The sequence below is a fragment of the Oncorhynchus masou genome, chromosome 22 (assembly GCF_036934945.1).
Source record: "Oncorhynchus masou masou isolate Uvic2021 chromosome 22, UVic_Omas_1.1, whole genome shotgun sequence".
Classification (NCBI taxonomy): domain Eukaryota; kingdom Metazoa; phylum Chordata; class Actinopteri; order Salmoniformes; family Salmonidae; genus Oncorhynchus; species Oncorhynchus masou.
Window position 1 is genome coordinate 55,898,474 of NC_088233.1, and position 23,857 is coordinate 55,922,330.

At 43.7% G+C, this 23,857-nt stretch overlaps 1 long non-coding RNA gene across 1 annotated transcript in view; it reads right to left on the reverse strand.

Annotated features, from left to right (window-relative positions):
* LOC135509719 (uncharacterized) overlaps positions 1-23,036 on the reverse strand; it is a 57,954-nt gene extending 34,918 nt beyond the window's left edge. Inside the window, exons 1-2 of the long non-coding RNA XR_010450967.1 lie at positions 22,954-23,036; positions 12,705-12,771 (exon numbers count right to left, since the gene is read on the reverse strand). This is a non-coding gene — a long non-coding RNA (uncharacterized LOC135509719). The remainder of the gene's footprint in view (positions 1-12,704; positions 12,772-22,953) is intronic.
* Between the last annotated feature and the right edge of the window lie 821 nt (positions 23,037-23,857).

Genomic DNA, 23,857 nt, shown 5'->3' on the forward strand with positions numbered 1-23,857 from the left:
GAGAGCTGATTTCTGACCAATGCAGTGGTGAGAGTTGAGAAGGAGGTTAAGTATACTTGACTAGAGGAGGTGTGAGGGTTGAGGAGGAGGGATGACACTTGACTAGTGCAGGTTGATACTTGACTAGGGGAGGGGTGAGGTCTGATGAGGATGAGGAATGATTAAGTTCACATCCACAACTGCCCCCCATCCCTTTTGGCCCACTCCCTAGCCCCCAATCCAGTGCTCTTTGCCTTGGCTCTCTGCCGTCAGATGTGGCCCAGCAGAGTGTGGAGCTGCCTGTTCCACAGTGGGTACTGGCAGTGGCCTTTGTGTGCGAGCATGCAGAGCAGCAGGTAGCCGACAGAAGCCGCACTGCAAGGCCCTTTGGACAGGAGTCTTATACGGGGGCCACATTTAGGGGGGGATGGGGACCGATGGGGTGGTGGGCAGAGCAGCACTTTAATAAAGATATTTAATACCTTTTACAAAGGAGCCTTGCCTTTGAAGGGACAGGATGAAAAGGGATTTAGGGAAAACGGAGCAGGAGTTAGAAGACCTAGAAGACCCCAGACCTCTCCAACCAATCATGGCTATGGATTATGGGGTTGAGGAAGGGAGGGGTATGAATGAGTTCATGCAACCGTCACACAACTCTCAATCTGCAAGTAGTATCGGAGTGTGAGACTATACTGAAAGAATGCAGAGAGTGAATGATGTATGTGTTTAAGTTTGACACAAACTTAAGGTTTTGGTTTGGTCATGTGTTATTGTGACCAGAAAGAGGATTGTTTGTATTTACAAGTGATACATCAATTATAATAGTAGTAAGAGGAGATGTTAAAACACACATACTTTTCTGGACTAGGCTAGTTAAAAAAGTGTGTTATAGACTGAAATGTTGAATTATTAAATTGCTCGGTCAAAATTACATTCAATATCCTTTAGGTAGGTCCCAACGCAAAACAATGAACCACTGTTTATTGTATCGTTGTGCAAGTAGAGGTGTACGAGAGACTATGCCACATTATAGGTTGGGGCAATGTGTAGGCCGTACGGCAGACATGCCAAGTGAAAGAGGCCTCTTGTGCTCAGGCCAGACTGTGGGCAGTAAATCTGACCGATGACTAGACCTGAGTTAGTCTCTCAGCCTCCGGTCTCCAGACAGGAACAGGACAGAGCCTTTGTCCCCCCTGCACCACGCTCTCCTCCATATTCATACAACTGAAGACGACATTAATGATGTAGGCTCGGAATGGCCTCACACAGAAAAATCAGTCATTGATTGTATAATGTCATGGATCTCATGGCCCAACAATGTGTGCCTTCAGCTCAGCCATCTGTGGGATTCTACAGAGGCTCGGAAATCTGTACCTTTATATGTCGTATTTTATCCAGTCATAAAGTTATCATTTCAAACTGAGCATGGGAGAGGAGAATGAGTTACAATGGCGGTAATTGAGCGTCAACTTTATACAGTCAAATATTATGCAAGACTGACATTCAACCTCATTTGTTTCTTGTTTCATTGTCCATTAGTCCTCTTTGAAATTCTTTCAGTTATGTAGGAGTAAAATCTATCCATCATAGCTGTGTCTCTTCAGTTGATGTGAAAGACTCCATTGCAGTACTGAAAGTGACCTAAGAAACCATAACATGCATACGTATATATACCACTGCTGCCATTTTCCATGCTGTTATTTTTACTCTACATTTAATCACCACCTTCTCACACACATCTTAAAATTCGATTGATTCGATAAATACTATTCATGTGTTATGAGTAACAATCGTTTTGCACATTTCAGTGCTGTTTGGTGGACAGAAAATCCCACCCTGAGTATTTAAATTGGCCTAGAGTATCCCGTTATTTTTGCCTTTACTCTCACTTTTTCCTTCTTGTCAAGTAATAATTTGTGACTCATATATTCCTGTCTCAAGGCCTAAAATGGTTTTCTTGTTGAACACTACCCCATAAACATACCCCATGTTTACATCATAGTGTGTTACAAAGTAAAGCCTGCTGAAAACAAAACTCTGCCTTATCCAGGAGAACATGTTTAACCCAGAGATTATGTGTAGACATTTTAACTGGTAACTAAAATTTAGAAACTTAAGTGTATTATTACAGTGCCTTCAGAAAGTATTCATACCCCTTTACTCATTCCACATTTTGTTGTACTACAGCCTTAATTCAAAATGGATTCAATAAATAAAAAAAAAAAATCACACCCATCTACACACAATACCCCATAATGATGTTTCATACATTTCTGCATATTTATTGCTAATGAAATACAGATCACATTTACATAAGCATTCACACCCCTGAGTCAATACATGTTAGAATCATCTTGGCAGCGATTACAGCTGTGAGTCTTTCTGGTTATGTCTCTAAGGGCTTTGCACACCTGGATTGTACAATATTTGCACATTATTATTTTTTTAATTCTTCAAGCTCTGTCAAGTTGGATGTTGATCATTGGTAGACAGCCATTTTCAAGTCTTGCCATAGATTTTCAAGGTGATTTAAGTCACAACTGTAACAAGGCCACTCAGGAACATTCAGTGTCTTCTTGGTAACTCCAGTGTATATGTCAGATGTGTGCGTACTGGTAGTGAAGTCAGGTGCATGAGAGCAGAGATTTATGAACAGGCGCACACTTTATTTAGGTAAAAGTGCAAAACGCACAAAACATTCACAAGAATTATGTTTAACAATAAACATCTTTGTGAGAATGTGGAATTCTTTGTGGAATTCTCACAGCGGTTCAGGGTCCAATACATCAGCCACCGGAACCTAGCACCTCTCCTCCGGACCGTATCCCTCCCACTCCAAGAGGTACTGAAGGCCCCTCGCCCGACACCTCGAATCCAGGATGGAACGAGCGTGGTGGAGAGCGTGGTGCAGGGGGACAAAGGCTCTGTCCTGTTCCTGTCTGTAACATACCTCGTTCACTCTCCTCAGGACTTTGAATGGCCCCAAAAACAGCGGGCCCAGCTTCCGGCAGGGCAGGCGGATGGGCATGTTTCGGGTCGAGAGCCAGACCCTGTCCCCGGTGGGAACACTGGGGCCTCACTGTGGTGACGGTCCACGCTGGTCTTTTAGTGCAGCGTGGCCTGCTGCAGGTGACCATGGGTGGCTTCCCAGGTCTCCTCCGCGCGTCTGAACCAATCGTCCACCGCAGGAGCCTCGGACTGACTCTGATGCCATGGTTCCAGAACCGGCTGGTACCACAAATACACACTGAAAGGGGGAGAGGTTAGTGGAGGAGTGGCGGAGCGAGTTCTGCGCCACGAACACCGCCCACTCCCCCGGCCGGTCCTGGCAATAGGACCGCAGAAACCTGCCCACATCCTGGTTCACTCTCTCCACCTTCCCATTACTCTCAGGGTGGAAACCTGAGTTGAGGCTGATCGAGACCCCCAAATCTTCCATGAACGCCCTCCAGACTCTTGAAGTGAACTGGGGACCTCGATCAGACACTATATCCTCAGGCGCCCCATAGTGCCAGAAGACGTGTGTAAACAGGGCCTCCGCAGTTTGTAGGGCCATGGGGAGACCGGGCAGAGGGATGAGACGACAGGACTTAGAGAAACGATCCACAATGACCAGGACCGTGGTGTTTCCCTGTGAGGGAGGAACGGCAATTGTGGAACGGGTAAGGGATGTAGCTTACCCGTTCCACCGAGCAGGAGGAAACATAAACGCTCACGTCCCGAGCCAAGGCGGGCCACCAGTACTTCCCAGTCAGACAGCGCACCGTCTGACCGATCCCCGGGTGAACAGAGGAGGGTGATGTGTGGGCCCAATAGATCAACTGGTCCCGGACAGCAGACAGAACGTACGGACGCTTGACGGGACACTGAAGGGGAGCGGGCTCTGTACGCAACGCCTGCTCAATGTCCGCTTCCAGCTCCCACACGACCGGCGCTCCCAGGCATCAAGCCGGGAGAATGGGAGTCTGATCCATGGGCCACTCCTTTATGTCATACAGCCGGGACAGTGCATCTGCCTTCATATTCTGGGAACCTGGTCTGTAGGACAGGGTAAACACAAAACGGGTAAAGAACATGGCCCACCTTGCCTGACGAGGGTTCAGTCTCCTCGCTGCCTGGATGTACTCCATGTTGTGGTGGTCAGTCCAGATGAGGAAATTGTGTTTAGTCCCCTCAAGCCAATGTCTCCACACCTTTAAAGCCTTAACCACAGCCAACAGCTCCCGTCCCCCACATCATAGTTCCACTCCGCCGGGCTGAGCTTCTTTGTGCCGTGTGCCGTGCCCGCTTCGGTGCCGTGCCCGAGCACTGAGAGAGCACGGCTCCGATCCCAGCCTCGGAAGCGTCCACCTCCACTGTGAACGCCAAAGAGGGATCCGGATGGGCCAGCACGGGAGCCGAGGTAAACAGAACTCTTAGGTGCCCAAAAGCCCTGTCCGCCTCAACCGACCACTGCAGACGTACAGGACCCCCCTTCAGCAGTGAGGTAATGGGAGCAGCCACCTGGCCAAAACCCCGGATAAATCTCCGATAGTAATGGGCAAATCCTAAAAAATTGCTGCAACTCCTTTACCGTGGTGGGAGTCAGCCAATTACGCACGGCTGCTATTCGGTCACTCTCCATCTCCACCCACCGCATGTGGACATGCGAAACCCTAGGAAAGAGACGGACTGCTGAAAGAACAGGCATTTCTCAGCCTTGACGTACAGGTCATGCTCCAACAGTCGTCCAAGTACCTTGCGCACCAAGGACACATGCTCGGCGCGTGCAGCGGAGTATATCAGAATGTCATCAACATACACCACTACACCCTGCCGGTGCAGGTCCCTGAAAATCTAATCTACGAAGGATTGGAAGACTGATGGAGCATTCATCAACTCGTACGGCATGACGAGGTACTCATAATGCCCCGAGGTGGTACTAAATGCCGTCTTCCACTCGTCTCTCTCCCAGACACACACCAGATTGTACACACTCCTGAGATCCAGTTTAGTGAAGAAGCGCACCCCGTGCATTGACTCAATCGCCGTGGCGATAAGAGGTAGCGGGTAACTGTACCTCACCGTCATCTGATTTAGAACTCTATAGTCAATGCATGGGCGCAGACCTCCATCCTTCTCCTTCACAAAAAAGAAACTCGAGGAGGTTGAAGTGGAGCACCGAATGTACCCCTGACGCAGGGATTCTGAGACATATGTCTCCATAGCCACCATCTCCGCTTGCGACAGGGGGATACACGTGACTCCTGGGAAGTGCAGCGTCTACCAGGAGATTTATCGCACAATCCCCCCGTCGATGTGGTGGTAATTGAGGCGAGAGACAAATCTGCATATTCTGGGGGAATGCGCACGGTGGAGACCTGGTCTGGACTTTCCACTGTGGTATCACCAACGGACACCCCTACACACCTCCCCGACCACTCTCGCGACCACCCCGTGAGAGCCCTCCGTTGCCAGGGAATTTTGGGGTTATGACGAGCTAACCAGGGAAGGCCTAGTACCACGTGAAGTGCAGGAGAGTCAATGAGAAAGACACTGATTCTCTCCTTGTGGCCCCCTGCATCTTCATGGCCAGGGAGATGGTGGCTTCTCTGATCAGCCTCGACTCTAATGGTCGACTATCCAGAGCGTGAACCGGGAAAGGTCTATCCACAGGAATAATGGGGATCTCTAAACTAAGAGCTGACGCTCTGTCGATAAAATTCCCAGCTGCGCCTAAAATCGGTGAGCACCTTATACTGGGAATGCGGGGAGAACTCAGGGAAACAAACATGTACAAACAGGTGGACAACAAAGGACTCTGGATGAGAGTGGTGCAGACTCACCTGGGGTGACGCCAAAGTGCCCTGCCTGCTGCCTCAACTCCCAGAGGGACCAACCCAGCAACGACCGGCAGTGTGCCCTCTGCGGCCATATGAATGTGAAGGCCCCTCCTCCAACCTCCATGGGCACCGGAGCGGGAGTGCTGGGAGATGGAACCAACAGAGCCCCCTCAGGACATCCACAGATGACCAGCAGGTTATCCAACCGGATGGACAGATCCACCAGTTGGTCAAAGGTGATGGTGGCATCCCTGCAGTTCAACTCCCGTCAGACGTCCTCACGTAGGCTGCATCGATAGTGGTCGATGAGGGCCCTGTCGTTCCATCCTGCTCTGGCGGCCAAGGCCCTCTAGCGCAAACTTCTATGCGCTCCTCGTCCCCTGCCTCAAATGGAAGAGTATTTCCTCGAAGTGGTCCAACGCCGCGTCTTCCTCTCTCCACACAGCGTTTTCCCACTCCAGAGCTCTCCCCAAGATGCATGAGACGAGGGCGAACAACCTCTCCCTTCCCGAGGGAGCTGGGTGAATGGTGGCCAGGTATAGGTCCAGCTGTAATAGGAACCCCTGGCAAGGTGCTGCCGTCCCATCATAATCCCTGGGAAGGGAGAAACGCATCCCAATGGAGCTGGATCCGGATGGGACGGGTAGAGGTAACCCCGGTTGAACTGTTCGAGGCGCTGGAGAGACTTCCTGTCTCTCCCAGCGGTCCATGGTCTGGACAATGTAATCCATCATGGTACTGAGATGATGCGTGTTCCTGGACGCGCTCCTCGATTCCTCTGACCTGGGTACCTGCTCCTGCTGACTCCATGGTAGGTGTATGATTCTGTCAGATGTGTGCGTACTGGTAGCTCAGGTGCAGGAGAGCAGAGATTTGTGAACAGGCGCACACATTATTTAGGCAAAAGTGCAAAATGCTCAAAACAGTCACAATAATTATGTTAATCTTGAATCTCCCCATCCCGGATCCGGGATCGTGACTAAAGCCTCAGGCTCATTAGCATAACGCAACGTTAACGATTTCTGAAAATCGCAAATAAAATGAAAATAATGCGCCTGTTCTCAAGCTTAGCCTTTTCTTAACAACACTGTCATCTCAGATTTTCAAAATATGTTTTTGAACCATAGCAATTGACTAATTTGTGTAAGAGTATGCTAAGCTAGCTTAGCATTTTGAGTAGCATTTAGCACGCAACATTTTCACAAAAACCAGATGTTTTCAATGAGGAGACTCTCAGTTACATACCAAATGCGCAGTTTTTCCTGAAAGCGTCTGTGTGTAGGAGAAATCGCTCCGTTTTGTAATCACATTTGGCTACCGAAACGAACCGAAATTTCAGTCTCCTACAACGTCAAACTTTTTCCGAATTAACTCCATATTATCGACCGAAACATGCCAAACGTTGTTTGGAATCAATCCTCAAGGTGTTTTTTCACATATCCCTTCATTGATATATCGTTCGTGGAAGCCTTCATTCTTCTCTAAATTCCATGGAAAAATACTTGCAGCTGACTTTTGCGCACCAATTTCGGCGCAGGACACCGGGTGGACACCTGGTAAATGTGGTCTCTTATGGTCAATCTTCCAATGATATGCCTACAAATACGTCACAATGCTGCAGACACCTTGGGGAAACGACAGAAAGGGCAGACTTACTCCTCTCGCATTCACAGCCATATAAAGGAGACAATGGAAAACAGAGCCTCAAAAATCCTGCTCATTTCCTGGATGCCGTCTCATCTTGGTTTTGCCTGAAGCTCACGTTCTAGGGCACGCACAGAAAATATCTTTGCAGTTCTGGACACGTCAGAGTGTTTTCTTTCGAAAGCTATCAATTATATGCATAGTCGAGCATCTTTTTGTGACAAAATATCTTGTTTAAAACGGGAACGTTTTTCATCCAAAAATGAAATTGCGCCCCTAGAGTTTCAACAGGTTAAACAATAAACATCTTTGTGAAATACAAATTATCAATGAACCTACCAGGTACCTCCCCAAAGCCATAAACATGGGCACCCTCATAGATATCATCCTAACCAACTTTCCCTCTAAATACACCTACGCTGTTTTCAACCAAGATCTCAGCGATCACTGCCTCATTGCCTGCATCCGTAATGGGTCTGCGGTCAAACAACCTCCACTCATCACTGTCAAACGCTCCCTGAAACACTTCAGCAAGCAGGCCTTCCTAATCGACCTGGCCGGGGTATCCTGGAAGGATATTGATCTCATCCTGTCAGTAGAGGATGCCTGGTTATTTAAAAAAAATGCCTAACCCTCTTAAATAAGCATTCCCCATTCAATACATTTAGAACCAGGAACAGATATAGCCCTTGGTTCTCCCCAGACCTTACTGCCCCAGACCCAACACAAAAACATCCTGTGGCGTTCTGGATTAGCATCGAACATCCCCCGTGATATGCAGCTTTTCAGGGAAGCTAGAAACCAACATACACAGGCACTTAGAAAAGCCAAGGCTAGCTTTTTCAAGCAGAAATTTGCTTCCTGCAACACTAACTCAAAAATTTCTGGGACACTGTAAAGTCCATGGAGAATAAGAACACCACCTCCCAGCTGCCCACTGCACTGAAGATAGGAAACACTGTCACCACTGATAAATCCACCATAATTGAGAATTTCAAGAAGCATTTTTCTACGGCTGGCCATGCTTTCCACCTGGCTATCCCTACCCCGGTCAACAGCACTGCACCCCCCACAGCAACTCGCCCAAGCCTTCCCCATTTCTCCTTCTCCCAAATCTAGTCAGCTGATGTTCTGAAAGAGCTGCAAAACCTGGACCCCTACAAATCAGCCTGGCTAGACAATCTGGACCCTATCTTTCTAGAATTATCTGCCGAAATTGTTGCCACCCCTATTACTAGCCTGTTTAACCTCTTTCGTGTCGTCTGAGATTCCCAAAGATTGGGAAGCAGCTGCGGTCAACCCCTCTTCAAAGGGGGTGACACTCTAGACCCAAACTGCTACACACCTATATCTATCCTAGCCTGCCTTTCTAAGGTCTTCGAAAGCCATGTCAACAAACAGATTACAGACCATTTCGAATCTCACCATACCCTCTCTGCTATGCAATCTTGTTTCAGAGCTGGTCATGGGTGCACCTCAGCCAAGCTCAAGGTCCTAAACGATATCTTAACCGCCATCAATAAGAAACATTACTGTGCAGTCATATTCATTGATCTGGCCAAGGCTTTCGACTGTCAATCACCACATCCTCATCGGCAGACTCGACAGCCTTGGTTTCTCAAATGATTGCCTCGCCTGGTTCACCAACTACTTCTCAGACAGAGTTCAGTGTGTCAAATCGGAGGGTATGTTGTCCGGACCTCTGGCCGTCTCTATGGGGGTGCCACAGAGTTCAATTCTTGGACCGACTCTGTTCTCTGTATACATCAATAATGTCGCTCTTGCTGCTGGTGGGTCTCTGATCCACCAGTACGCAGACGACACCATTCTGTATACTTCTGGCCCTTCTTTGGACACTGTGTTAACAACCCTCCAGGCAAGCTTCAATGCCATACAACTCTCCTTCCATGGCCTCCAATTGATCTTAAATACAAGTAAAACTAAATGCATGATCTTCAACCGATCGCTGCCTGCACCTGCCCGCCTCTCCAACATCACTACTCTGGATAGCTCGGACTTAGAATACATGGACAACTACAAATACCTAGGTGTCTGGTTAGACTCTAAACTCTCCTTCCAGACCCACATCAAACATCTCCAATCCAAAGTTAAATCAAGAATTGGCTTCCTATTTCGCAACAAAGCATCCTTCACTCATGCTGCCAAACTGACCATCCTACCAATCCTCGACTTCGGCGATGTCATTTACAAAATAGCCTCCAATACCCTACTCAACAAATTGGATGCTGTCTGTCACAGTGCCATCCGTTTTGTCACCAAATCCCCATATACTACCCACCATTGCGACCTGTACGCTCTCATTGGCTGGCCCTTGCTTCATACTCGTCGCCAAACCCACTGGCTCCAGGTTATCTACAAGACCCTGCTAGGTAAAGTCCCCCCTTATCTTAGCTCGCTGGTTACCATAGCATCACCCACCTGTAGCGCGTGCTCCAGCAGGTGTATCTCTCTGGTCACCCCCAAAACCAATTCAGTCTTTGGCCGCCTCTCCTTCCTGTTCTCTGCTGCCAATGACTGGAACGAACTACAAAAATCTCTGAAACTGGAAACACTTATCTCCCTCACTAGCTTTAAGCACCAGCTGTCAGAGCAGCTCACAGATTACTGCAGCTGTACATAGCCCTGTACATAGCCCATCTATAATTCAGCCCAAACAACTACCTCTTTCCCTACTTTATTTATTTTTCTCCTTTGCACCCCATTATTTTTATTTCTACTTTGCACATTCTTCCACTTCAAATCTACCATTCCAGTGTTTTACTTGCTATATTGCATTTACTTTGCCACCATGACCTTTTTTTTGCCTTTTCCTCCCTTCTCACCTCATTTGCTCACATTGTATATAGACTTGTTTGTAATGTATGTTTGTTTTACTCCATGTGTAACTGAGTTGTTGTGTGTCGAACTGCTTTGCTTTATCTTGGCCAGGTCGCAATTGTAAATGAGTACTTGTTCTCAACTTCCCTACCTGGTTAAATAAAGGTAAAATAAAATATATTAAAAAAACATACCACGGAAAATAACAAGCCAGTCTGGCACGTCAACAAACACGTAACACAAGCAATCTTACACAAAGACATGGAGAACAGAGTAATACATGCATGTAGATTAATTGGGGAATGAAAACCAGGTGTGCATGGAACAAGACAAATCAAATGTATACATGGAAAATGGAGCGGCGATAGCTAGAAAGCGGGTGATGTCGACTGCCGAACGTTGCCCGAACAAGAAGAGGAGCCGAATTTGGCGGAAGTCGTGACAGTATATTAGACTTGTGTTTTAGGTTATTGTCCTGCTGAAAGGTGGATTTGTCTCTCAGTGTGTTGGAAAGCAGACTGAACCAGGTTTTGTGTTGGATTTGCCCCAAACAACGTTGTATTCAGGACATAAAGTAGATTTTTTGCAGTTTAACTTCCGTTCCTTGTTGCAAACAGGATGCATGTTTTGGAACATGTTTTATTCTGTACAGGCTTCCTACTTTTCACTCTGTCATTTAGGTTAGAATTGTGGAATAACTACAATGTTGTTGATCAATCCTAATTTTTCCCCTGTCACAGCCATTAAACTCTGTAACTGTTTTCAAGTCTCAGTTGGCATCATGGTGAAATCCCTGAGTGGTTTTCTTCCTCCGGAAACAGAGTTAAGAAGGACGCCTGTATCTTTGTAGTGACTGGGTGTATTGTACACCATCCAAAGTGTAATTAATAGCTTTACCATGCTCAAAGGGTTATTCAATGTCTGCGTTTTTATTTTGTATTACCCATCTACCAATAGGTGCCCTTATTTGCGAGGCATTGGAACACCTTCCTGGTCTTTGTGTTTCAATCTGTGTTCGACTGAGGGATTTTACAGATAATTGTATGTGTTGGGTACAGAAATGAGGTAGTCATAAACACTATTATTGCAAGTCCATCCAACTTATGTGACTTATTAAGCAAATGTTTACTCCTGAACTTATTTAGGCTTGCCATTACAAAGGGGTTGAATAGTTTTCATTAGTAATTTTCTTTAAAAATTCTAAAAACATATTGTCTGTAGGCCAGTGACACAAAATCTAAATTTAATCCATTATAAATGTAAGCTGTAACACAACAAAATGTGGAAAAAGGGGTGTGAATACTTTCTGAAGGCATTGTAGATTTTGAACTACTATCAGGAAAATGGGGGAGATAGGAATTTTGTTTTACACAGCATATTATACACCACTGTCCCTCTGCTGTAGCAGTTTCGGCTGGCCGCAGTTAGAAGGCCAATCTGGGGCCTGGAGCCAGGGGGTGTTGGGTTACAATTTAGAGAACAATAGAGATAGTGCCTGAGTCAGCATTCTGTCTCGCTCCCTCCTTCTCCCTCTGCACCAGAACTGGCCAACCAATTACATCGTATTCTCTCAATGCCAGTACAGACACAAGCCAGCCAGGTCAGTGGGGGAGGGTCATGAGAGAGGGCAGGCAGGCAGGCAGGCTGGCAGGCAGGCAGGCAGGCAGGCAGGCAGGCAGGCAGGCAGGCAGGCGATAGAGAGAAGCAGCAGAGTACAGCAGAGTATGACAGAGCCTCTGGCATACTCTCTCAATTCAATTCCATTCAAAGGGGCATGGGAAACATACACTGAGTGTACAAAACATTAGGAACATGATATGTGAATCCAGGTGAAAGCTTTGATTCCTTATTGATCTTACCTGTTAAATCCACTTTAATTGATGTAGATGAAAGGGAGGACACAGGTTAAATAAGGATTTTTAAGCATTGAGACAATTGAGGCATGGATTGTGTATGTGTGCCATTTAGAGGGTGAATGGGCAAGACAAAAGATTTAAGTGCCTTTGAACAGGGTATGCTAGTAGGTGTGAGGCGCACCGGTTTGAGTGTGTCAAGAACAGCAATACTGCTGGCTTTTTCTCATTCATCAGTTTCCCGTGTACATCAAGAATGGTCCTCCACCCAAAGTACATCCAGCCAACTTGACACAACTGTGTGAAGCACTGGAGTCAATTATGGGCCAGCATCCCTGTGGAATGCTTTCGACACCTTCCATGCCAACGAATTGAGGCTGTTCTGAGGGCAAAAGGGGGTACAACTCAACTTTAAGAAGGTGTTCCTCATGTTTTGTACAGTCAGTGCAAGTTTATTTAACCTTTATTTGCCTAGGCAAGTCAGTTAAAAACAAATTCTTATTTTCAATGACAGCCAAGGAACAGTGGGTTAACTGCCTTGTTCAGGGGCAGAACGGCATATGTTTACCTTATCAGCTCGGGGATCGATCTTGCAATCTTTCTGTTACTATCCAACGCTCTAACCACTAGACAACCTGTCAACAAAAAAGTGAGAAGAAACAAATTTAGCAATATCATGAAAAACTATTCAAAATTAACACTAAACATTGCAATCAAAAAGGTTTAAAAAAGATAAAAAGACAGTTCAAAGGCTATATTATCAGCCTTTTAGCAATGTGCAAATAGTTGTAGTACAAATAGTGGGGGGAGATAGATAAACAGATACATATTGATAAACAGATACATAGATGGTATTTACCATGTTGTTTGTGCTCCACTGGTTGCTATTTTGAGTTTTAATGAAACCTTTATTAAAACTCAACCTTCATTTTATTTAGGTTTTTAGACAATGCATAAATATACAATAGACAACTTAACATTCCACAAACTTAGATCCTCTAAACTACACATGACGTTGGCTGAGGCTTAATGTCCAACCTTCAACATAAAGAAAAAAGACAAATAAAGACAAAACACCAACTCAGACCTAGATAAATTTCAACAAACATTAATCACATCACACTTGCTCAGACACACATGCTCATGCCATATTCATACCCCCTTTCCTCATGGCTATGGGAAACACATCTTGCTGCTGTGATATTTCACAGATATGGGAGTTTATCAATGTTTGATTTGTTTTAAAATTCTTTGGGGGTCTGTGTGATCCGTGGGAAATAAATGGCTTTAATGTGTTCATACATTTGGCAGGAGGTTAGGAAGTGCAGCTCAGTTTCCACCTCATTTTGTGGACAGATCATCACACACACACACACACAGTCAACATGAACCTTCACATCCTGTCAATTCTGTTTGCCCTGGCTGACTTCCTATCCCCAGTAACATCCCCACTGATTTTGATTCCCTCTATAGATGCCCCTGGGGAGCAACCGTCTAACTACTGATATTGACTTGATAGAAATGTCATTTATAGACACTGATAGCTGACAGTAATCTTTAGTCTGCATGGCAGAGAATTGTTTATGTTCTACACAATACATTTCTATCTGAATATTCTGTAACATAGCACCCTCCCAAATAAGGTGAATAGGAGTCAGTAGGCTCAAGGTTGGTCATTAGGATTTCTCTCTGACCTCTGACACAGTTATTCAACAACAAACTAGGTAAACATACAAATACATCGGAGTCCTTTAGCAGATGAGTAAATACAAGTCAATTACAATATAATTGATTGAAACAATCACTCTAGCATACGTTGTCGTCTGTACTTATTCCGTTGTCACATGGGAATATCTTGGCCAACCTTCTCACAACATATTTGCAATGTTGTAACCTTCTTATGACCCATTTGCAACATTGTGTCAATGTTATGTCTTAGCAGCAAAGGTACAACGATACAATGTAACCTCTATGACCTTTGAGTGGTTTAGTTACAACCTATGCCAAGACAGGAATTACATGTCCCAGTCTCCTGTCTCCCATACCTCTCTCTCTGTGTCTCTGGGGGCCCAATAGGTTACTAGTTAGCTAGGAGGACTCACTAGAGTGGGGCCCTGCTGCTAAGCCCAGTCAGATTCCTCACTCTGTGGCTCCAGTCTTAAATCAATGCCATAAAGTCAGAGAAGCCTGGCTCCAACCGTTCCTCAAAGCCACTGTTTGCCCATAGCTGATAAACACCAGGGTCCTCACAGGGGCCCCTCAACTAGACTGAGAATGCTCTGTCCAAATGCTGCTTTTATGGCAGGTGATATTGAGGGGAGAAGGTGAAAGGTTAGTTCAGAGAGACAATGTGACGTGCCTAAAGGGAAGTTGTATCGATGTGGTCACTGTGTCAATAGGAATTAATGGGGGGGGGGGGGGGGTTGGTGGGGTGATTGGATCGGACTGGGGTCGTTGTAGCTATGAAAATACAAATGGCTTTTGGACATGAGGAAGTAGGAAACTGCTGCCATTTTGTTTTGGTCGAATCTGTCTTCTACACAGCCTGGAGGTGTGTTGGGTCATTGTCCTGTTGAAAAACAAATGATAGTCCCACTAAGAGCAAACCAGATGGGATGGTGTATTGCTGCAGAGTGCTGTGGTAGCCATACTGGTTAAGTGTGCCTTGAATTCTAAATAAATCACTGACAGTGTCACCAGTAAAGCACCCCCAGATCATCACACCTCCTCCTCCATGCTTCACGGTGGGAACCACACATGCGGAGATCTTCCATTTATCTACTCTGCATCTCACAAAGACACAGCGGATGGAACCAAAAATTTAACATTTGGACTCATCAGACCAAAGTATAGATTTCAACGGGTCTAATGTCCATTGCTCGTGTTTCTTGGCCCAAGAAAGTCAATTTGAGAAAATGTTTGAGACTGCACTTGAAGAAACTAGACATTTTCCTGATTGACTGGCCTTCATGTCTTAAAGTAATGATGGACTGTCGTTTCTCTTTGCTTATTTGAGATGTTCTTGCCATAATATGGACTTGGTCTATCATCAAATAGGGTGATCTTCTGTATACCACCTCTACCTTGTCCCAAAACAACTGATTGGCTCAAAAGGCATCACGAAGGAAAGAAATTCCACAAATTAACTTTAAGAAGGCACACCTGTTAATTGAAATGCATTCCAGGTGACTACCTAATGAAGCTGGTTGAGAGAATACCAAGAGTGTGCAAAGCTGTCATCAAGTCAAAGGATCTCAAATATATTTTGATTTGTTATATATATATATATATTTTTTTAAATATTTATGGGGGATTGGAAATGATGCAGAAAATTACATTGATGGAAGCCACAATCTACCTGCACTATAAGCTGATCAAGCCATAAAAAAATGAAATAAAACGGGAGGCCTGAGTGAAAAAGTTTGGGAACACCTGGCTGAGTGTGTGTGTTTGCGTGTGTGTGCGTGTGCGTGTGTGTGTAGAATAATTAGGCCTATCAGTATCGCTGAAGCTTTCTGTAAAGGCAATTTCCTTTTAAGCCGACATCTGCAGAGTTTAACGTGAATGCAATGTCCGATAACACAGGATTATGCATTTAAATTGAAATCATGCTGTAGCGCCGAATTTCCACAATACAGATTGAATATAGCCCTTACTATACTTTGTAAACTACTGTTGCTATACTAGTATAACTCTTCTTCATTAACTTCTTCTTCGTGGAGGTGTTGGTGCTTGTCTTCTTCTTCCTCCCTGGCTTTTACCTTACTCTTCCTGTCACCTGAGGTTGATTTGTGACCGACCGGCTTGATTCAGTCTTTTTTTTATTACATTGGATAAAAGTAGAGACTCAGAGCTAGAAAATTGTATATTATACACTACAGTTGAGGAACAATGGAAAAGTCATTCTGTTTGATAAACTTGTAACCCCACTTTTGAGAAAATGGTCCGTGAATGTTTTGGGACACCTGCTGGAGAGCTCTTTGTCTATTCCCATTCAGCATCATTTACACCCTCTTAAGCCTGAGCCCCACCCATCACTTTAAGGATTCACATGTGAGGCCATGTGCCACTAAAACAACCAACGATTTCAAGACGTAAGGCTGGTTTATATTATGTCTATCGACATGTCTGTAGACAGTTGTCGCAGTGACATCATGAACAATCTTTTGCCGCCCGACATCAAACTCGTTATGAAAAAGTATAAAACACAACAAACGACAGGCTGCATGACATCAGAAGCCTGATGGTCCAAAATAGCAAAACTGGTGTATTTTAATTAACACCAATGAACCCATCTGTTTAAAAATGAATGTAGTATTTGTCAATCTATCAAACCAGGCAACTAAAAGCAACTTTCTAAACAATGTTTTGGTTAGTTTCTAGCTCGTTAGCTAGCATTAAGTTAGCTGGCTAGCCAGTTCAAATAATGACCATAACGTACCCTAGAGAGGTTTTAATCCAGCCACAGTGTCAGATTTCAAAATGGTTTTACAGCGAAAGCAAACCATGCTATTATCTGGGGACAGCACCCCATGAAACAAACACATGAAAATCGCATTTTAACCCACCAGGCGTGACAGAAATAACGATATAATTCACGCCTTACCTTTGAAGATCTTCTGTTGGCACTCCAATATGTCCATTAAACATCACAAATGGTCCTTTTGTTCGATATATTCTGTCGTTATATCTCCAAAATGTCCCATTTATTTGGCTTGTTTCATCCAGAAAAATACCGGTTCCAACTCGCGCAACGTGACTACAAAGTATTTAATATAGTTACCTGTAAACTTGATCCAAACAACTTTCCTAATCCAACTTTAGGTGTTTTTAAACGTAAATAATTGATCAAATTTAAGACGGGATAAACTGTGTTCAATACCGGACGACAACAAAGCGGAGCGAGCTTTCAGGTTGCACGCCCCAACCACAACAGTACACTAGACTCGACCCTCGTTCTGAACAGCATACTTCTTCATTTCTCAAAGGAAAAACATCCAACAATTTCTAAAGACTGTTGACATCTAGTGGAAGCGATAGGAACTGCAAGCATGTGCCTTCGAAATCTAGATCCACATAGAAATCTCATTGAAAAGAGAGTGACCTCAATAAACAAAATTCCGGGATGGTTTGTCCTCTGGGCTTTGCCCGCCAAATAAGTTCTGTTATACTCACAGACATCATTCAAACAGTTTTAGAAACTTCAGAGTGTTTTCTATGCAAATCCACTAATAATATACATATGCTATCTTCTGGGCCTGAGTAGCAGGCAGTTTTCTTTGGTTCTTTGGGCATGCTTTTCATCCGGATGTGAAAATAGTGCCCCCTAGCCTTAAGAAGTTTAACTGAGCAGAAGCAGATAGGTAGAGCTCCTCCTAAAATATAATTTTTGTTAAATTGTGTCCGACCAGCTCGAGTCGGTCTTATGTAGCAAAATTTGAAATTGTGTTTTTACATTGGATAAAGTAGAGACAGAGATAAAAATGGTATATCATACAATAGTTGAGGTACAATGGGAAAGTATTCTGCTTTGAAAGTTGACAAACTTATCACCTCACTTTTGAGAAAATGGCCTTGAATGTAAACGTACTGGAGAGCTCTTCTGTGTCTACACCCATTCAGCATCGTTCACACCGTCTTAAGCCTTAGGCCTACTCATCTCTTTAAGGATTCACATGTGAGGCCTTGTACTAAACAGCCAAAGTTTCCAGACTAAAGGCTGGTTTATACTACATCTATCAACAGTTGTCACAGTGACATCATGAACATTCTATTGTCGTCCAACATCATAAGTATATACACAAAAACAACAGCATTACATCAGCAGCCTGTTGGTCCAAAATAGCATAACTAGTGTATTTTAACACCAATAAAGTTATTATATGTTAATCTATCAAACCAGGCAACTAAAAGCAACTTTCTAAAAATGTTTTGGTTTCATTTCCTAGCTGGTTAGCAAGCTAGCTAATGTTAAGTTAGCTGGCTAGCCAATTCAAATAATGACCCCATCATATAGCTGACAATGTTTTAACTTGAGCTAATTTGTATTCATTATTGCAGGAAAATAAACTCACAACGAGGTCATTATTTGCAAGTTAATGGCAAACTAATTACAGAAAATAGCTTACAGTCTTGTTGGCCTAACGTCGTTATATTCTAATTTGACTTTGGTGCAGGTCATGTTGTTCTTCACATTACCGTCTCTGGTAAACACACACACTATATAAAATAAAACTATATTAATCACGCTATATCAAATACAAGTTTGTCACATGCACAGGTTACAGAAGGTGAAAATGGTACAGTGAAATGGTTACTTGCAAAGTCAAGTCTTTTGTTTGGACATGTAGCTAGCTAGGAAAACAATGAACCATAATCCCAACTCATAACATTACTAACCTGCACGAATCTGCAGATATCTAAAGCTAAACAACTAGGTTCAATATTACTTAGTTAGCTAACATTAGGCTATAATTAGCTATACCTTGTGTAGGAGAGTTAAAAAGGTTATTATCAAACGTCAAATTATTAGAATAGTATACAACGCAGAACAGAACAACCAGGTTAAGGGTCAGTGGCCGAAGCCCGTGAACAGGAATATTCCAAGTTCAGACAGAAGGGAAGAGTCAGATCGCTATGATCGCCAGGAACTTTACTTTTGGTGTCTAATTTTAATTGTTGCGCTACTAGTGCTGCCTGTTGATGTAGGCAGCTACAGTAGCTGAATAATGTTAACATCTTCAGGTTTTATTTCATTAAATTTATTTTATTTCATCTGGGTGCTTACGTCACCTGCTAACACCCTGTAGCTCCCGTTCTCCTCAGTCCGAGAAAACACAAAGAGAAAGGTATAGTATGTGTTGTAGATTACTCCTTTTTAGAAGTCCATAAAGTGAAATAAATCAAATATCCCAAGGTTAATCCTGTAGATATTGTTATAAGGGAGTGTGAGATTATTGAAACATGTAACTTTGAGTTTTATTGTTGTTATTAATATAGTTTACAGAGCGCTAAAAAGTATTGCTGTTGCTAGCTAGTATTGCTGTTGCTAGCTTTCTGTGACGCAAACGGTTAGCTGAGCTGCCGACTGATGCTAGCGTTGCATTATGGGAGATGTAGTTTTTGCCATATAAGGTCTGAATGGAATAAAGGTGATTTCACGTTGTAGCTTGTTTGTATTACAGTGTTTTTGTACATGAGTTGTTGTATCTTAATACTGTCACTGAAAGCACCTAGCAATGTATTGGGGATGTGAGACAGGATAAGTGTTTTTTCTTCATGCTCCTGTATAGAACAACTTGTCAGATGGTGCATTGGAGACTGATTTGTTCCTGTCCTGTCTTTTCATAATACAATTGCAGGTATGGTTCTATTGTCTAAGAATTAAGATTATACATTCTTTGTATTAAGGACGGGTTATTATTTTATACATCATGGCTTTATGTATGAATGTGATTATGTGGGTCCGAGAAAACACTGAGAGAGAAAGAACAACTTGTCAGATGGTGCATTGGAGACTGATGTGTTCCTGTCCTGTCATTTCATGATACTATTGCAGATCTACATAAAGCCAAAAAGACAGCCGTGGTGTCGCTCTTCATTTCTTGGTTCTCCTGTGGTACATATAAAGACCGCTACACTAGCAATGCAAATATTACTACACAGAATAATAGTAATAATATTGCTACACAGATCATACACGTAATGTTAGCTATCAAGCCTGTCAGCTAACATTACCTAGCTAGCTAAATGTACGCTATAAATTGCAATGAAAACAACTTCCTGACAAAATTAGAAACGTATAATATCTGAATATGTAGCTAGCTAGACTTCCTTACCCATATACATGGATGAACGCTTCTCCATCTCTGTCACGGATACCATGGTTGCCCTTAGTTTGAAGATGTAATTCGGTGACAGGTGTTTTATACAACAGCCTTCTGTGTGTTCTCTTTCTGACACCCTACGCATATTTGCAATCAAACCCCAGAATTTTCTCCATCTTCTTAGCTATCATACTCCACAGGGCATTCCATTGATTTCAAAACTCGGTCCTCGAGAAAGTGGAGAGAATTAGCAACACTTTTGCAATTCTTTGTGATATCTTTAAAAAAAGCTGCATTAAAAAGTATCACCTACACATATTGAGCAGCTCATGTTATAAACAGAAGCCAGCTGCATGGCAGACCAATCCGAACTCATCTCTCGGCATCCATTATCTCATCCAATCATGACGAGTGGGAAGGTTCCTTTCTTTTTCCGTGGCTAAACCAACTGGGCTCATAATTTAACAATTTGATTTGTATTTACAAATGGCATACGCGTTTGTTATTAAGTCACGTGAAAGTTCACATGTTCCAGAAGGCATTTCTGCCAAAAAACAAATTTTAATATAACATGTTTATGTTATGCCATCATTGTAAATAAGAATTTGGTCTTAACTGACTTGCCTAGTTAAATAAAGGTTAAAAAAAAGTCATACGTTCCAATGGCTCTGCTGTGAAGTAGTGATGCGCAACACAAGCCCAGTTTCCTGGAGCAAGTCACATTTGGCTTGCCTTGACCTCTGTAGGCCTGCGTCTCAGCCTCTCTGGGACCTTGCAGTGTGCCTTGTGGGGACGTCTAGTACACGGTGGGGACCAGGGTCCCATGAACCTGCTGGGTCACCATCTGCTCCATGCTGGCATGAAACCTGGTCCAGCACTATGCTCCACTGCACTGCCCCACCCTACAAGAGTACTTCCCTACATCCTCTCAGTCTCACACTTCATGTGGGGGGGGGGAGCTTGCACGTGTGCTTGTATGAGAGAGAGAAAAAGTGCCCCTGTTGGTTGTTTAGAGTGATATTGTTTAGCTTTGAGTGTTGGAATCTGTTTATGCAATGTGTGTTTTTGTGTGCATGTAAGAGAGAGATAATGGGTCTGACTGTCTGCGACTTGAGAGGTAAGACAAGATGGTACAGCTGTTTATGTTTGTACTTGTGTGGGTACAAACAGCCATGGCCTGCTGTTGTTTTGGAAAGAGTGGGTGGTGTAGGTTTGAGGGTGGGGGTTTCCTTGGATACACAAGGAGCAGGGGTCCTTATCTGCCACACCAAGTTCTTAAAGTACAACAAACCCAACAGCTGTTTGTAAAGGCTGGCACACAGCCTATTTTCCTGCCTTTGCCTTATCCTGTGTTCTTCAATGTTTTACCTCACTGAAGACACCCCTAGTACAGAGTTGAGCTCTAGCATAAAGCACAAGCCCAAATTAAACAAAGGTCATTGTAACCATAGTTGATACTTGTAATGTTTCACACATGCACAAGTTAAAAGGATCGCTCTGAAAAGGGACATCTCTACCTCTTCTTGTGAACCAACCCTCACTTACTCAGTCTAATCCTCCCTTCTCCCCTCACCCCCTCCACACTCCTGCACAAATGACAACCAGATGTTTGTAAGCCAGCTGACTAGCGCATGTGTGTCACAGTCAGATGGACAGCATGAGTGATACATTTTCTCTCTGTGAACTGTGCTCACGCATCGCAATTTTTGGCAGAGAAACTGAACAGAAAAAGGAACAACTTAAAACAAATAAAAAAGGTCATGTTGGCAAACTTGTTTTTCTCCCACAAGTGATGTTTAAATCATTATGTGTATCAAAACACAGTCTAAACGTTGTTTTTGTATCACTAAGCTGAATTACAGAATATAACAAAATAAAGATATGTTTAGACCAAAATTCAATTCATAGCACTGACAATGCAGCTTTCAAAGGCATGGTTGCTGACGATCACAGAGATCGCATGTCGGCTCAATCGGAAATTACCTTTAACATAATAAGCAACTTCTCCTTTTGAAAACGGACTATTTCGCATTGACATGGAATGAAGGGTACCGCAACAGTTTTCCTTCCTTGGGTTGAGTTTATTTCAATTCTGCCAACGCTACCCGATCATAATGCCCATGGCTAGTTTTGTTTCACATTCAATATCCCTATGGTGCTAGTTAGGGACCATCATTACACAATGTACACGGGACAATATTTTAAAATGTCAATAGCTCCAAATTTCAATGACTTAAAAACCTAACTATAAATTGCAGAAATTAATATCCAAATATTGAAAGCATTTAATGAGAGCTAAAATAGGGCAGCAGGTAGCCTAGCAGTTAGAGGGTTAGGCCAACTGAAAGGTTGCTGGTTCGAATACCCGAGCCAACAAGGTGAAAAATCTATCGTTGTGCCCTTGAGGAAGGCAATTAACCCTAACTTCCTCTGTACTACTATGGTTGATCCTGTAAAAACAACACATTTCAATGCACCTATCTGGTGTATGTGACAAAAAAAGGTGTGCAACAACAAAATATTGTCCATTTACAATGTGTAATTTATTGACAGTCCCTAACTAGCTCCACAGATAGGCTTTCCAAAGTCAGACCAACTTTGTCACGGTCGCACACCGGCTGTATCTAATTGTCGAAAGAAGTTGGCTAGCTTGCTAGCTGGTCTAGGCTACTTCCAGACATCATACCTGGTTAGACTGTTTGAAGTTATCTAGAAGGGTGAGTAACTGTGTACTGTTTAGGCAGAGTGAAAGTACAAAGGCTTCCCACATTCGAACACACAAGAGACATCCACATCAAAGCACGCCTCCAGAACCCAAAATCTAATCGTATTTCCTAGTGAGGAAACTTTTAACCGAGGCTAAATCAGGAAGTTCAGCCCCCTTTAAAATGTCAAGCGTGCTATAACGCGGATCTAGCATGGATTGGATGGAATCTCAGCCTAATTTAGAAAAAATGAAGATGTCAAGATAAAAACTAAATAAAGACTCACCTGTCACAAACAACCTGTCCTCACATATAATGGAACATTGGAAACATCTACCCATGAAAGGAGTCTACCTGCTATTTATTCAGTGTCCCAAAGCATTGAGCAATGGTTTATTTCAGTGTTTCCCAATCCTGTTTCTGGGGTGCACTTATTTTTCCTTAACAGTAACACCTGACTCAACAAATCAACTCATCAAGCCTTTTGATTAGTGGAATCAGGTGTGTGCATTTTTTTGCACCCTGGATCCGCTGACCAGCCAACCAGTCATTGACCAACAGGACACTGGTCATATCAGCCAGAGAGCGACGCTGACTGAACGGCCACTGATACAGACAGTGTTTTTGTGTGTATGTGTGTGTGTGTCTCCAAGTGGAGCCGATAACCTGAAACAGCACATATTAACCCTTGTGTCTCCAGGAAGACCACCCAGTTGTTGCGTCTCTGTGTGTGTGCGTGCACTTTGTGTGCATGCAGGCAGTGGACTGGCATTGTGTTCAGTGTTATCTACACACTCCAGATTTCCATTTGGGCTGTTAGAACAACAATCCTCACTGTGTAAGAGGAGAAAATAGTTACCTTGGAAACACACAGGTTTCACTATCGGGAAGTTGAGTCACAATGGCTCATTAGTACAATGCAATGTTGACACTTAGATTGACATTACCTTTGAATCTGAATCTTCATAGCACTTTGATTGAATAAGGTCCCATATGGTTGCATTATTAAACGTACTGTCAGCACTAAGTAAGCAATAAGTACCCCAAAGAGGAAAAGTGCCCATATATGTGAAATTGAGAGGCAAACCTTTTCCCTTCTCAACAGCTCTCAAACACACCCCACACACACCTGTGCAAACTCCCAGGCCAACTTCCTGTCTCTCAACCTCGTCACCACACACATGCACAAG